General features: G+C 42.7%; 1 protein-coding gene across 1 annotated transcript in view; it reads left to right on the top strand.

The window, feature by feature from the left end:
• The first annotated feature begins 2,917 nt into the window (after window positions 1–2,917).
• Window positions 2,918–17,603, top strand: part of LOC139567966 (uncharacterized) — an 86,698-nt gene continuing 72,012 nt past the window's right edge. The window contains exon 1 of the mRNA XM_071389611.1: window positions 2,918–3,771. The gene's annotated coding sequence lies outside the window, so the exon portion shown is untranslated. The remainder of the gene's footprint in view (window positions 3,772–17,603) is intronic.

Here is a 17,603-nt window from a genome sequence, read left to right as displayed (position 1 = left end):
CTCGAGCGTAGAGCTGGCACAACCCGTCCTGGCTGGATGCCCACTTCCGCCCGGCAAATGCGGGGCGCTGGCACAGAGCGCACCGGCCTGTGAATGCTTACTGGAGACACCGTGCGCATCACCGCATAACACGGTGCCTGACCAGTCACACGCTCCCCACGGTAAGCACGGGGAGTTGGCTCAATTCTAAACCCTACCTCCGCCAATCTCCCCGTGTGCCCCCGAATTATTTTGGGGGGGGGGGCTGCCTCTCGTGCTTCCGTCATTGAGCGAACTCTTCGTATAGTCGCCGTTCCGCTCTCGCTCCCTTGGACGGCGATACTCCCCGGCCCGTGTCCAGGGTCCTTCTCCCTCCAGGATTTCCTCCCATGTCCAGTCCTCCTGGCCACGCTGCTTGTTCCTTCTTTGGTGGGGTGTTCTGTAACGCTCGTCGTCGGTGGAAGGAAGAGTGGACCAAAGCGCAGCGTGGAAAGTGTTCATGATATTTATTTACAATAAACACTCAAACAAAAATAACAAATCCAAAAACGAAAGCGAACAGTTCCGTCAGGCACAGACACTAAACAGACAATAACACCCCACAAAACCCAAACGGAAAATCACAACTTATATATGATCCCCAATCAGAGACAACGATAGACAGCTGCCTCTGATTGGGAACCACATTCGGCAAAACAACAAAGAAATAGAAAGGATAGATTCTCCCACCCGAGTCACACCCTGACCCAACCAAACATAGAGAATAAATAAGGATCTCTTGAGTGTCAGGGCTTGACACTCAAGTTACAAATGCAGGTAAACACTAAAATACATTAAGTTAACATTTTTCACAAAAATAGTGCGCTGAGCCTTTACTAGTCCCTTATTAATTAACGGAACAATAATATAGACATCTTCAGCGTGGAAATAGAAACCTGTGAAAACGACCCAACATATTTCTGATAAGATTTCAGTTCGCCTTGGAGGCATATTTTATGTGGTTGAATGCTATCAGCTTTTATGACGCTGATAAAGACAGCGCCTCTACATATAGTACGGTACCTAACTGAGCATTCGCATTCTCTCGAGATGCTGAAAGAAAGAAATCATGTTTCTCCACCCCTGTTCTCCAGGAGTTAATAGTAAGGCTATGTGTGTCTAGAATTCAGTTTCCGTTTAACCGATCTGAACAGTAGGCTACAGTTCCCTTGAGATAGGCCTATTTGAAGTCCCCATCTTGTGACTGTCGAATTTGTGGCGCCTCACAATCATCACACATAACACAGCAGCACTGATATTATCCTCTTTCACCACTTCACCAAATCTTTCCCAAACACCACCGTTCAGGTCTCCCTTCTCTTCATTTTCAACTCTCCTTTCACAGCTTGTATTGAATTAAACTCCGACTTTGTCCTTTTTGCCTCCGTGGATTGACGTTAACATGTATTGACCCTAAACCCGTCAGCTCTGCAGATATAACCGTGGGGACCACGGCTTATGCGTCAACCCCCATATCACTAAATACCATGGGTCTTATTGGTTGTCAGCACAGATGACAAATGAAACAGTAGTACTGTGTGGAAATCACTTGTAGGATGATGTGTTATGAGCGTCCAACGACCACACACTATGCCTGAATTATATATGCAGTATGTTGCTCAGAACAGCTTTAGTCTCTGTACTCGCTGTCCATGGTGCTGATCTGTTACGTTCGCTCTATGTCCTCTCTCTCATAGGAAACAGAGAGCTTTGGTTGAGTTAAATCATTGCTCTCGTCTTTCTCACGAGGTTTGCTACTGGAAGTCTGTCCCTCTTGCTAAATCTCCCATCTAACAGTGAACACAATTTGAAGGCATGAGAAAGATGGTATCCTATAATATGAATCAGCAACACTGGGCCTAGATTTCCAAGGTAACCATCAGACTTCAAAAGACAATATTTATGCATCAGTACATTTATTTTCTTTATCTGCAAGAATAATTGTCGGCATGGCAACAGGGCTTGGTTATATCCCCCTCAGATTTCTCTTTAAGCCATATTAATTCAGCAGTGAGTTAAACAAATCACAGCCCACATCTCCATGGAGATTCTTCTGGAACATGTAACGTTGATCTAGACTTGTCTCGTGCCCCTGTGCTGCCAGCCAGTCAGTTCTTCTATTGATGTGTGTAGGCCTATTTCCGTTGGCATTTCCCCTCTGTACTAGGAGTGAGTGTGTCTGTCTCTCACTGTGTTTTCTATGACAGGTTGAAAGAGAGCTAGATAAATACAGTACTGTATCTGTGCGCTTCCCCTTCTCCTCTCCGCCTCACTCCCCGCGCGCCTGTCCCCGTCGCTCTGCCGCCGCCGCTGCTGCTTTTGAATCACACACAAGCGCGCGCCTAGTTATCCACCAAGTGATAATTGCGCAGCTGATTGTTTTCTGCGGAATTTCAACGGAAATCTCTCCCCCACCACCGAAGATCTTAGCGGGAGCGCGAGCCAGCTCGAGAATATTCCGCTTTCCGATGTGAAGAAGGGAAATGATAAAAACAGCAGGAAGTAAGCTATTTAGTTTTCCGGTTTTCTAGGTTAAATTGCCATTTCGACAAACATTCACTGTTTTTCCCACGCGGGGCACTGGGATTGTATCAGACTAACTCTTCCGTTTGCCAGAGAGACATTCTGGAACGTACCGGGAACCAGGAGGGAGTTGTCAGTCAACAGGCATCAGGGAAAGCCTCCGCCCGTTGGGTTTGACGTTAACTGCTCCGTGTTGGGGTTCTCGCGCTCTCCACTCCCCTGAAGTGATGTGAATTCTCCGTAGTTGAAGAACGTTCAGACATGAGCTGCGAGACAAGGAACGCCAGACAGCCAGTGAGGACTTGGGATTTCAATAGACTAATGTGAAAACATTATCGTCTGTGGATTCAGAGGCTGCAAGAAAGGGGACGACGTGCGTTTTGTTATTTTACGCATTAATAATAACCTAACCACACTACACTGTAAGGAAACCCATTTGTTGTTTTTTGTCTTTGCCTTATTCCAAAAATATGAAGGTTGAACGTTAATCGTGCAGTTATTGAAACATTTTGACCCGTTTTCGGTATCTTGGAGGGAATGGCTTGACTCTGGTGGTGAGAGGAGGAGAAAAGGGGGCATATCACCATCTGCGAGGGACTTCCAATGCTCTCTCCATCGATCACCAGTCGATTTACCCACATTGAAGAATGAAGGTACGGCACAACGAGTTCTAGTGGATAGCCTACAATAGTCGGTTCGCGTGGTGCGCAGTGGACGGCAACGCGAGCCTTCATGGATATATTATCTCTGTAAATCAACTTGGATACAACGTTTATCATACTTTAAAACCCAGAAAAAACGGACCAGGTTGGAGAATATTATTCATAAAGTGAAATAAAGCATGTGGATTATTGTTCCCAAGAGACACTCATTGCGCGCAGACATAGTGAACTGAGGAGTTACTAAAGCTACAAAGAAAGAGCCGAATCTGATCTTCTCGCTTTGAAACCGACCTCCGCCGTGTGTTTTTAAGTGCACAGGTGGTCCATCATTTTAAGGTCGCATAATTTGCAACTATGTTATCTGAATGTCTTCACCGTCTCAGCTGGAATGTGTATACTTCGGATTCCCTGACTTATTCCTGATTGGATATTGGCAACTGTTTTGGGGATTTGAGTAAATGAAGATAGAAGACATAGAAGAAAACAGAAGAATATTCTCGGTGTTGTGTGAGAATTTCCCTCTTCTCCTCAACGACTGGCGACGCAGCACACATTGATGTCAGAAAAGGTAAAACACAAATACTTATTTTCCTCATTTTTAATTGCTGTTGTTTTATGCACGCACGTAACCTACACGCAAGTACATACACGTTAAGTGGATATGCTATTTATTTGGTCAGACACGTCTGGAGATTTAGTAGAAAGGGTCACACGATGATCTGACATGTCTGCGTATGGCGTCACGCCCTTGTGCCCCCTCAGATTTTTCGAGTTTAAAAATGTTCCTATGTAAAATGAATGACTAAACTTCCTTTTGAAATTCAGGTTTTACCATAATCTGTCAGCAGTATTTTGCAGAGGGGGCATTGCAGACAAGGCACATTCTCCCTAGTAAGTGGCTCCATCCAAGGTGCACCACGGAGCAAAGCTATGCATATAATTAGGCATAATGACTATGGCTTTAGAATCCAGGAAAAAAAGTTGTTTCAGGTTGTTTGAAAAATGCTAAATTCGCCAACTTCCGGAGGGGAGCTGATTCCACCCCGGACTTCCCTCCACCCATCCACAGGTACCTCGTGCCACTACTAAAATAAAGGGTGCATGACGCCCTCTCACGCACATTACGCATGTGCGTGAGAGTGTACGTGCTTGAACAAAGGCCGGTGATTAAATTAGGTCTGTTACCGGTCAACGGGTAGCCTGTACAGGGGTGCGCGCTGATTGTGTTCTTGACAGTAACCTACATTCTCAATTGAGTCCGATATCAAGCTACAACAAGTCACGATAATCTCAATAAACTCTGCTGTTCTATTGGCTGAAAGGGAGACCTTAGATCAGTGCTCTCCAACCCTTTTCCTGGAGAGATATCCCACTGTTTTCACTCCAACCATGTTCCCGGAGAGAGCCCTGCCTTAGATTAATCATATATAATTTCACTCATTCAACCACACTAATGTATCAGGAGAAAGATGAGGCGATGGTGTGAGGTCTGTAAAAGCGTTATTAATGAATTTACCGGTTGATTGATTATGTGGCTGCCTCCAGCGCATCGACCATTGATGAAACATTTGCTTTAGATAGTGATTCACAGACAGTAGACTTGTGAATATTTCAAATACAATCAGATAAATGTGTGACTAGTCCACTGACACTGGGGTCACCTTTATCACCACTCACACATGTAGGCATATCCTAGGACACTCACACATGTAGGCATATCCTAGGACACTCACACATGTAGGCCTATCCTAGGACACTCACACATGTAGGCATATCCTAGGACACTCACACATGTAGGCATATCCCAGGACACTCACACATGTAGACCTATCCTAGGACACTCACACATTTAGGCATATCCCAGGACACTCACACATGTAGGCCTATCCTGGGACAATCTCACACATGTAGGCCTATCCTAGGACACTCACACATGTAGGCCTATCCTGGGACACTCACACATGTAGGCATATCCTAGGACACTCACACATGTAGGCATATCCTGGGACACTCACACATGTAGGCCTATCCTTGGACACTTACACATGTAGGCATATCCTAGGACACTCACACATGTAGGCCTATCCTAGGACACTCACACATGTAGGCATATCCTGGGACACTCACACATGTAGGCCTATCCTAGGACACTCACACATGTAGGCCTATCCTAGGACACTCACACATGTAGGCCTATCCTAGGACACTCACACATGTAGGCCTATCCTAGGACACTCACACATGTAGGCATATCTTGGGACACTCACACATGTAGGCATATCCTAGGACACTCACACATGTAGGCATATCCTAGGACACTCACACATGTAGGCATATCCTGGGACACTCACACATGTAGACCTATCCTAGGACACTCACACATGTAGGCATATCCTGGGACACTCACACATGTAGGCCAATCCTGGGACACTCACACATGTAGGCATATCCTAGGACACTCACACATGTAGGCCTATCCTAGGACAATCTCACACATGTAGGCATATCCTAGGACACTCACACATGTAGGCATATCCTAGGACACTCACACATGTAGGCATATCCTGGGACACTCACACATGTAGGCCTATCCTAGGACACTCACACATGTAGGCATATCCTAGGACACTCACACATGTAGGCATATCCTGGGGCACTCACACATGTAGGCATATCCTGGGACACTCACACATGTAGGCCTATCCTAGGACACTCACACATGTAGGCATATCCTAGGACACTCACACATGTAGGCCTATCCTAGGACACTCACACATGTAGGCATATCCTAGGACACTCACACATGTAGGCATATCCTTGGACACTCACACATGTAGGCATATCCTGGGACACTCACACATGTAGGCATATCCTAGGACACTCACACATGTAGGCATATCCTAGGACATTCACACATGTAGGCATATCCTTGGACACTCACACATGTAGGCATATCCTAGGACACTCACACATGTAGGCATATCCTAGGACACTCACACATGTAGGCATATCCTGGGACACTCACACATGTAGGCATATCCTTGGACACTCACACATGTAGGCATATCCTAGGACACTCACACATGTAGGCATATCCTGGGACACTCACACATGTAGGCCTATCCTTGGACACTCACACATGTAGGCATATCCTGGGACACTCACACATGTAGGCATATCCTGGGGCACTCACACATGTAGGCCTATCCTAGGACACTCACACATGTAGGCATATCCTAGGACACTCACACATGTAGGCATATCCTAGGACACTCACACATGTAGGCATATCCTGGGGCACTCACACATGTAGGCCTATCCTAGGACACTCACACATGTAGGCATATCCTAGGACACTCACACATGTAGGCCTATCCTAGGACACTCACACATGTAGGCATATCCTAGGACACTCACACATGTAGGCATATCCTAGGACACTCACACATGTAGGCATATCCTGGGACACTCACACATGTAGGCCAATCCTGGGACACTCACACATGTAGGCATATCCTGGGACAATCTCACACACGCCGAGGGAGAGAAAAGGCTTCTTTAGGTCATTCTCTCTCCAGTCTTATTTTTATCCTGTCGGTGGTACTGCTTTACCTCTAATTGACCAACGGTGTGTTGTTTACACTGTACGTTGTACCCCTTTACCTCAACTGGACCATCAGGTGGCGCTGTTTATACTGTCCTCGGGACCCCTTTACCTCTATTTGACCAACAGGGGGCTCCGTATCCATTCTCCGTGGTGCCACTTTACCTCTAATTTTGCAACAGGGGGCGCTGTTTACACTAATTCTATTTATTTGCCTCAGTGATATGTCTTAGTGATTATGTGCTTGCTGCTGTTTTCTTTCTCTACATCTGAAATGGTATAGAGAAGAAAATGTGTCTCCTGTCCTGGGCTCTGCTGCATCAAACTAACGTTGTGTCATTGGTTGGCTGGGAAGAGGAGGAGGTGGTTTCGATCATTGTGTGTGTGTGTGTGTGTGTGTGTGTGTGTGTGTGTGTGTGTGTGTGTGTGTGTGTGTGTGTGTGTGTGTGTGTGTGTGTGTGTGTGTGTGTGTGTGTGTGTGTGTGTGTGTGTGTGTGTGTGTGTGTGTGTGTGTGTGTGTGTGTGTGTGTGTCACTGCACTTTCCCACACCAGTTACAAAGACAGAAACACACATGATTGCATGAATAAATGGATGGTATTTGGTATTTTATTAGGGTCCCCATTAGCTGCTGGAAAAGCAGCAGCTACTCTTCCTGGGGTCCACACAAAACATGACATAATACAGAACATTAATAGACAAGAAAAGCTGAAGGACAGAAGTACATGAATAAGAAAAGGCACACACAGTCTACATATCAGTACAAACACACACATAGTCTACATATCAGTACAAACACACACATAGTCTACATATCAGTACAAACACACACATAGTCTACATATCAGTACAAACACACACATAGTCTACATATCAGTACAAACACACACATAGTCTACATATCAGTACAAACACACACGTAGTATATATAACAGTACAAACACACACATAGTCTACATATCAGTACAAACACACACGTAGTATATATAACAGTACAAACACACACATAGTCTACATATCAGTACAAACACACACATGTAGTCTACATATCAGTACAAACACACACATGTAGTCTACATATCAGTACAAACACACACATGTAGTCTACATATCAGTACAAACACACACATAGTCTACATATCAGTACAAACACACATAGTCTACATATCAGTACAAACACACACGTAGTCTATATAACAGTACAAACACACACATAGTCTACATATCAGTACAAACACACACATAGTCTACATATCAGTACAAACACACACATAGTCTACATATCAGTACAAACACACACGTAGTCTACATATCAGTACAAACACACACATAGTCTACATATCAGTACAAACACACACATAGTCTACATATCAGTACAAACACACACATAGTCTACATATCAGTACAAACACACACACTATCTAGGTCAAATAGGGGCGCGGCCGTGAGGTGTTATTGTGAGGTGTTATTTTGTGAATGGATGGATGGGTGTGAGGTGTTATTGTGAGGTGTTATTTTGTGAATGGATGGATGGGTGTGAGGTGTTATTGTGAGGTGTTATTTTGTGAATGGATGGATGGGTGTGAGGTGTTATTGTGAGGTGTTATTTTGTGAATGGATTGATGGGTGTGAGGTGTTATTTTGTGAATGGATGGATGGGTGTGAGGTGTTATTTTGTGAATGGATGGATGGGTTGGATACACAAATGAATGGAAATGAATGGATGGATCACTAGATAAACAAATGCAAAATATGGAACACCGGTTTATGAGACAGAAACACACATAATTGCATAGATGGCTGTCTGGATAGGCAGAGGGGTTGGATAAACACTTCATGGTAATTGCTGAATGCATTAGTAAATGTACCTACACTGTAAAGGGGTTGCCGTGAATTTGACAGTAAGTTTGTTTGACAGGCAGCTCAGTGGCAAGTAAAACTCAGTACATCTGTAATATAAATACCGTATCAATTACAAACAGTGCCATTCTGTAAGATTGACTGTATTATACCGTAAAAAGTAGATGCTACTGTAATAGGAAGGAATGAATGAAAGAATGATTACATTAATTGAGGGGAAGTGTTTGTATTTTACTGTAATAACAAGGGATTGGTGCAAGCAGGTTGGCTGCTAGGTAAAGTGTTTCCCCGTTACAGCATATTAATGAATATTTGCTGTTTTTGTATCACTTGCACTTCTAGAGGCCTTAACAATGGCTTCCAAACCGACAGCAACTACAGGGCTAAACAGACCAAAAGACAACACGCTCAACCATTTAAGGTTTAAGACTTACTGCCCCTTCAACCTGTCCCTTATACATTGCGATGGGGCACCACAACCACATAGGAGTTAAACTGGTACAGCATTCTACCCCACGACTGCATCAAAATATGTTACTGAGCCAGAGACAATAATACCATGTGCCCACTAGTGGTAAAAAGGGTTTTGGCGCTCCAAAGATGCCTCCCTGGACTGTGTTCTGTGGGGTGGTATTACAGTACCATTCCAAATACAGAAATGATTTCCCCGCCAAACATTTTCCCACAATGCTCCGTTATTTACTGTATGCTGCAGTAATACATTTCAGAGTATAAAAGACAGGTTTCTGTTACAGTGTAAGTTGCTCTCGTGCTCGGATCGTTACACTTCATAAACAGAAACACACATCATTGCATAGTTGAATGGAGTGATGGATTGAATCAACAAATGAATGGAAATGAATGGATAGATTAGTGAATAAACACATTGTATGTAAAAAGATGGCTTGATAAATGAACAGATGATCAGTCTAAATGCAATTTGAATATCTGCATAATCAACCAACACAATAGGTAAATACTAAACACATTGGCAGCAACTGGAAAACCAATTATAGATTAGAGGAGGGTAATTAAATTGTCAAATTAAAAGATTTTAGAATATCGAAGCATCCTTCGTCAGGGGTGATTGAATGGTTTGTTAGCTGTTCTCTCAAGCGCGTCGGCCAATCAGAGAGAAGACAGGAGACAGAGTGGGTGCTTTGACAGCAGCACGGCGCCTCTATAACTCTTTCAGCAAGAGATCTCTCTGTTCATTCTAATATATTTGTTTTACATCTTTGTATGTCGTCTGTGGATGAGTTGCCTACAACACTTTTAATGCCGGATATCTTGGTTCACGATAACACATTTATTTATTTATTTGCCTGTGCTGTAGGTTTGTTATCTATCTTCTCAGTGTTGGGGCACAGTGTAGGCTACTAGAACTCCCACAATGCAACATGTCACAGTGCTCCTCTCAGTCTGGTTCGGTGGTCCCTGAGAGAGAGAGTGTGTGTGTGTGTGTGTGTGTCACTAACACCCCTCCCTCCCTCTCTCCCTCTCTCCCTTCATCCTCCACCTTTCCTTACGCTGGACATTTCCTGCAAAACAAATGAAGATCCTAAATCTGTACCAGTGGTGGTCAGTGATGTTTAAAATGAGGGAGGACACTTTTTTTGATGAGCCTGGCCTTATTTCCATTACAGCATATTAGATGACTGTCATTCCTATTCCATTCACCCAGCTCAATGCAACATGGAAGGTGTAGGCTACTACAGTACCCTCACATTTTCCCTGTACCCATTATGAAGCTGCTACTGTACAACTTAGCTTATGAATGAAAGTTTACAACGTAGGTGCACAGGTCAACTGAAACATTAGAGTAATCAATTTGACAAACAGTGACACATTCAGTACCACCTTGCACACTCTTGCCTGCATCTAGTGTGTAATCATTAGTGCAACAGTTGCAAACAAGAGTTTCTATTGATCAAATTCAGCCGGACAAGGTCAGCCTTTACTTCCTACATGTAACTTCTTCTTCTAGTATAGCCTGAATCCCAGCTTCTAGCACTGAGACAGCTAGGTCCATATTTGCCCAGATATTATTTGATGTGGGTCTGTGTGTGTGTGTGTGTGATATTATTTGCTGTGTAATAAATTGTGAGAGGCTCAATCAGGTCTGGCCTGTTACACACCAAGGCTGGCTGGATCAATAACACCATCATAACTCACCTGACCCCCAGGGTAAATCACTGACAACTGGAACACCCACAGACAGACAGACAGACAGACAGACAGACAGACAGACAGACAGACAGACAGACAGACAGACAGACAGACAGACAGACAGACAGACAGACAGACAGGCAGACAGGCAGGCAGGCAGGCACTTTGCTATGCATAGGCACCAGAGAGGTCTCCTGCTGTATTTGTCACATCTCAGCAGAACAGTGAATGTGTGTAATCTCCATTGTTTTGAGCTACTGCCAACCAATGTCAATACATAGCACACACCTGACAATCGTCTTGCTCACTGCCAAACAACGTGATTAAACCACCTGAGATGTACATCACAGAGCACGCCTGTAAGGAGAGCAATCCCATCAGAGTCTCACACACACACACACACACACACACACACACACACACACACACACACACACACACACACACACACACACACACACACACACACACACACACACACACACACACACACAGCCCACCGATGCAGGGAGAATAGACTGTCAATGTGACTGCAGGCAGATAGTATACCAATTCTAACAAGGGAGTTGAATAATACAGAGAAAGAGAGACGGGTGTGTGATCAGAGGAAGCCTTTGGTGATCTTAGGGACATTTCTTCAATTCCCTTTGTTTTTCTGTCTCTCTCTGTCATTAGTCATAGAGAGATTACCATAGTTCATTCTACTAACACGTGTGTGTGTGTGTGTTAGGATGTTAGGCCACCAACAGATGTAGGATCTTAATTTGACCAATTTCTCACAACAGGAAAATAATCCTGCAGCAACCGGAAATGTTGATTATTGTGTGGATTATAATGAATGTGTTTTGTAGGGGTTGATAAAAAAAATTGTCTGAAATTTTAATATGGAAATTACAAACTTTAGAAGCCCTTTTAAGCCTTGTATACACTGGACATTTCCTGCATCAACAAGGTGATCAAATTAAGATCCTACATCTGTACCAGTGGCAGTCAGTGATGTTTAAAATGAGGGAGGACACTTTTTTAATGAGCTTTCCTATTCCATTCACCCAGCTCAATGCAACATGGAAGGTGTAGGCTACTACAGTACCCTCACATTTTCCCTGTACCCATTATGAAGCTGCTACTGTACAACTTAGCTTATGAATGAAAGTTTACAACGTAGGTGCACAGGTCAACTGAAACATTAGAGTAATCAAGGTGACAAACAGTGACACATTCAATACCACCTTGCACACTCGTGCCTGCATCTAGATGATCTAGTTTGTAATCATTAGTGCAACAGCTGCAAACGAGAGTTTCTATTGAACAAATTCACATATGTTTATCCCCGTTTCATTCTGTTTGCTTCCATTTAGGAAACATTTTTCAACAGAATCGGCAGAATGAATCCACCCCTGATCACACGCAAACACAGTTCACTTTCATAGCAGCCACATACAAACAGCATCATCAGTTTGCTCATTGTATAATTCCTTCTCGCATCTACGCGCTCTCCTCCTCTCACCTTTTCCCTTCGCTTGTGGACTTCAGTGCACAATACAACAGCTGTCTGTGACCAGGTGAAAAAAGCTGTCCAAGCCAAACCTTCATATCATAACCTCTACACAGCCTACATCATTATCACCATATTAGCTAACATCATAGCTAGTCAACATAGCTACTAGAACGAATGCATTAGTAAACCCGCTACAATCATGCAGGACAGTCAGTCAGCAAGCAGTTGAGCAGTTACACAGATGTCAATAAATTAATAAAATCAAAGTTTAACTTGACTTGGAAGAGTTCCAGTGTTGGATAGCCATAGACAGCTAGCTAACATAGCATCCCTCTCTGTTTGAGCCGGGTGTTTGAGTAGGCTAAACTAGCTGGCTGCATTTGCTAGCTAAGATAAGTGGGAAAAAATCTCTCCCTCTCTCTCTCTCTTGCTTAAGAAATTAATCTCTTTCTTTGAGTCCAACACTCACCACATTATATGCACTGCAGTGTTAGTTAGCTGTAGCGTATGCTTTCAGTACTAGATTCATTCTCTGATGATTATATTGAGTATAGTTGTATCTAAAAAGGATAACTTTTTTAATGTTTTAATATTTTTATGAAATTTACTAAGGAGGATGGTCCTCCTCTTCCTCCTCTGAGGAGCCTCCACTGATCTGTACTATTCTGGTGTCATAGCTCTCCCTGTCACCTAGAGGTGTTAACTTCTTATGGCTGAAGGGGCAGTATTGAGTAGCTTGGATGAAAGGTGCCCATATCAAACGGCCTGCTCCTCAGTCATAGTTCCTACTATTTGCATATCATTATTAGTATTGGATAGAAAACACTCTAAAGTTTCTAAAACTGTTTGAATTATGTCTGTGAGATTAACAGAACTCATATTGGCAGGCAAAATCCTGAGTTGAAATCAAAACAGGAAGTCAGAAATCTGAGCCTGTGTGTATTCACCAAAATACACACAGGTCCCTAAAGAAATCCACTTGAGCTATTAATGATGTTGCACTACCTAGGGGTTCCACTAGATGTCAACCATCAATAGAAATTTCAATGAGACTTCTATGATGTTGTGGGAGAGAATGAGAGCAGAATCAGTCAGGTGTCCATCAAGCAGCCATTTCCCGATCATGCTTTTTCTTCATGGAAGCCACTGACGTTCCATTGCTCACGAAGAGAACAACGAATACTCCGGTTGGAACTTTATTGAAGCTATATGTTAAAAACATCCTAATGATTGATTCAGTACTTAGTTTGAAATGTTTCTTCGACCGGTAATATCACATTTGGAAGTTTTTGTCCGATTATAAAGCTGACCAGAATTAGCGTTTGGACATGTTTACCAAACGCGCTAACAATTGGACATAAATAACGGATTTCTTCGAACAAAACAAACATTTATTGTGGACATGGGATTCCTGGTGTGCTTTCTGATGTAGATCATCAAAGGTAATGGAATATTTATCATGTATTTTTGTGTTTATGGTGACGCCATCTTTGCAGCTGTGGTATGCTATTTTTGAGCGCCGTCTCAGATTATAGCGTGCATTTCTTTTTCCGGAAAGTTTTTTTGAAATCTGACATAGCGGTTGCATTAAGGAGAGGTATATCTATAATTCAATGTGTATAACTTGTATTATCATCTATAGTTATGATGAGTATTTCTGTTGAAACGATGGGCTATGCAAAGTCACTTGATGTTTTTGCATTTAGTGAATCTAGTCGCCTCAATGTAAACTCAGATTTTTTTATATAAATATTAATTTAATCAAACAAAACATGCATGTATTGTGTAACATGAAGTCCTATGAGTGTCATCTGATGAAAATAATCGAAGATTAGTGATTCATTTTATCTCTATTCTGGTTTTTGTGAAGCTATCTTTAGCTGGAGAAAATGGCTGTGCTTATTGTGGTTTGGTGGTGACCTAACATAATCGTTTGTAGTGCTTTCGCTGAAAAGCCTATTTGAAATCGGACACTTTGGTGGGATTAACAACAAGATTACCTTTAAAATGATATAAGACACATGAATGTCTGAGGAATTTTAATTATGAGATTTCTGTTGTTTTGAATTTGGCGCCCTGCACTTGGACTGGCTGTTGTCATATCGGTCCCGTTACCGGGACTGCAGCCATATTAAGGTGTTGGTTGTCCCTAGCAGGGCTCCCTATCTGTACAGGACAGATTAAATGACACTCCACAGAGAGCCTAGCCACGCTTGGATTATTTCAAATGATTATTAAAAATAATGCCGACCTTCGCAGTATTCCCTGGTGTGTGTCTACGGGTGGGTTGGTGTGTGTGTCTTTGAATTGGTGGGGTTGGGGGATGAGTCATTTCAGCTTTCCAGGGATACAAATAATGAAAAACAGGCGGAAAGGATTTTTTTCAGTTTTTCCATCTCAAATGACACCCTTTTCCCTATATAGTGCACTACCTTTGACCAGAGCTCTATGGATCCTGGTCAACAGTAGTGCCCTATAGAAGGTAAAATAGGGTACCATTTTTGAAGCAGTTGTTATGTTCTGTCCCAGAGTGCATTGTGGGAGATATGGCTGATTATATAGTAGCAGCTGGAGGTGGACTCTGTCTAAATGAGCTGGAGCGACCCCAGTGTGTGTGTGTGTGTGGCAATCGATATGGGTTAGTTAGAGGCTCCTTGAAAAACAGAAGACACATACACACACAGCATATGGCTGGTACCCACCTATGCTCCATGTCTAATCAATCAGGTTGATTAAGAGAGAGAGAGAGAGAGAGAGGCTTCTCAAAACACAATTATTTACAATAGACTGGACTCATAGGGAACTCAGAGACTGAGGGAGGGAGTGTGTGTGGTGTATGTGGGTGAGCGAGTGCACATGCATTTGTGTTTTAGACTGCAGGCTCATTGTATTCAGCCTCATTATGAGAGGGAGAGAGAAAATACATAGAGAGAAGGGCGTCTGTGAGGAAGAAGGGAAGGAGAGAGAGAGAGAGAGAGAGAGAGAGAGAGAGAGATAAAATACATAGAGAGAAGGGGGTCTGAGGAAGAAGGGAAAGAGAGAGAGAGAGAGATAGAGAGAGAGAGAGAGAAAAAATATATACATAGAGAGAAGGGGGTCTGAGGAAGAAGAGAGAGAGAGAGAGAGAGAAAATATACATAGAGAGAAGGGGGTCTGAGGAAGAAGAGAGAGAGAGAGAGAGAGAGAGAGAGAGAGAGAGAGAGAGAGAGAGAGAGAGAGAGAGAGAGAGGAGAGAGAGAGAGAGAGAGAGAGAGAGAGAGAGAGAGAGAGAGAGAGAGAGAGAGAGAGAGAGAGAGAGAGAGAGAGAGAGAGAGAGAGAGAGAGAGAGAGAGAGAGAGAGAGAGAGAGAGAGAGAGAGAGAGAGAGAGAGAGAGAGAGAGAGAGAGAGAGAGAGAGAGAGAGAGAGAGAGAGAGAGAGAGAGAGAGAGAGAGAGAGAGTATATATATATATATATACATAGAGAGAAGGGGGTCTGAGGAAGAAGGGAAGGAGAGAGAGAGAGCACATTAGAAATCAGCTGGATGGAATTGAGGAATCCATAGAATCAAACCACTTCTGGGAGAATTGGAATAAATTAAACAAACCTCATCATGAGGAGTTGGCTATCCAAAATGGGGATATGTGGAGAAATCACTTTGCAAACCTCTACAGCAATATAACAAAGAGCCCAGAACAAAAAAATATACAAGAAAAATTACAAATCCTTGAATTAGCAGTCAAAGACTATCAGAATCCTGTGGATACCCCAATTACAGAAGAAGAATTATTGGAAAAAATATGCAATCTCCAACCCAAAAAGGCCTGTGGTGCTGATGGGATTTTAAATGAAATGATCAAATATACAGACCACAAATTCAAATTGGCTATACTCAAACTCTTCAACATTATCCTCACTGCAGGTATTTTCCCCGATATTTGGAACCAGGGACTGATCACACCAATCTATAAAAATGGAGACAAATTTGACCCAAATAATTACAGAGGAATATGCGTTAACAGCAACTTGGGGAAAATTCTCTGCAGTATTATAAATAGCAGACTACATCATTTCCTTGACGAACACAACGTCCTGAGCAGAAGCCAGATTGGATTTCTAAAAAATTATCGTACAACAGACCACATTTACACCCTCCACACTCTAATTGATAAACAAGTTAACCAAAACAAAGGCAAAATCTACTCGTGTTTTGTAGATTTCTAGAAAGCATTTGATTCAATTTGGCACGAAGGTCTTTTTTATAAACTAATAGAAAGTGGTATTGGAGGGAAAACATATGATTTTATTAAATCAATGTACACTAAAAACAAATGTGCGGTTAAAATTGGCAACAAGCAAACAGACTTCTTCTCTCAGGGGCGGGGAGTGAAACAGGGCTGCCCAATAAGTCCAACATTATTTAACATCTACATGAATGAATTGGCAAAAACATTAGAAGAATCGACAGCACCTGGTATCACCCTACACAACACTGAAATCAAGTGTCTGCTGTACGCAGATGACCTGGTGCTGCTGTCTCCCACTAAAGAGGGGTTACAGCAACACCTAGATCATCTTCACAGGTTCTGTCAGACTTGGGCTCTGACCGTTAACCTAAAAAAAACAAATATAATGATATTCCAAAAAAGGTCCGGAAATAAGGATGACAAATATAAATTCTATTTGGACACAGTTCTATTAGAACACACCAAAAACTACACATATCTAGGACTAAATATCAGCAACACAGGTAGCTTTCACATGGCTGTGAATGAGCTGAGAGACAAAGCAAGAAGAGCATTCTATGCCATTAAAAGGAACATCAAAATTGAAATTCCAATTAGAATCTGGCTCAAAATTTTTCAATCAGTTATAGAACCAATTGCTCTATATGGCAGTGAAGTATGGGGTCCACTCTCTAATAATGAATTTACTAAATGGGACAAACATCCAATTGAAGTATTGCATGCAGAGTTTTGCAAGACTGTATTGCAAGTACAAAGAAAAACTCCAAATAACGCATGTAGGGCAGAATTGGGCCAATATCCCCTCCTCATTCGAATAGAAAAAAGAGCCATCAAATTTTACAACCATCTAAAAACAAGTGACCCTAAAACATTCCATCACACAGCTCTACAATGTCAAGAGATGAAACCAGAGAAGAGTCCCCTCAGCCAGCTGGTTCTGAGGCTCAGTTCACCAACCCAAACCAACCCCATAGAGCCTCGGGACAGCCCTCAGAAAATCTGGCCCAACCAAATCATCACAAAACAAAAAGAAAAATATATAACC

This window comes from Salvelinus alpinus, chromosome 2 (genome assembly GCF_045679555.1).
Source record: "Salvelinus alpinus chromosome 2, SLU_Salpinus.1, whole genome shotgun sequence".
Classification (NCBI taxonomy): Eukaryota; Metazoa; Chordata; class Actinopteri; order Salmoniformes; family Salmonidae; genus Salvelinus; species Salvelinus alpinus.
Note: the sequence above shows the minus strand (reverse complement) of the source record. Positions and strands in the feature narration are given on the sequence as shown.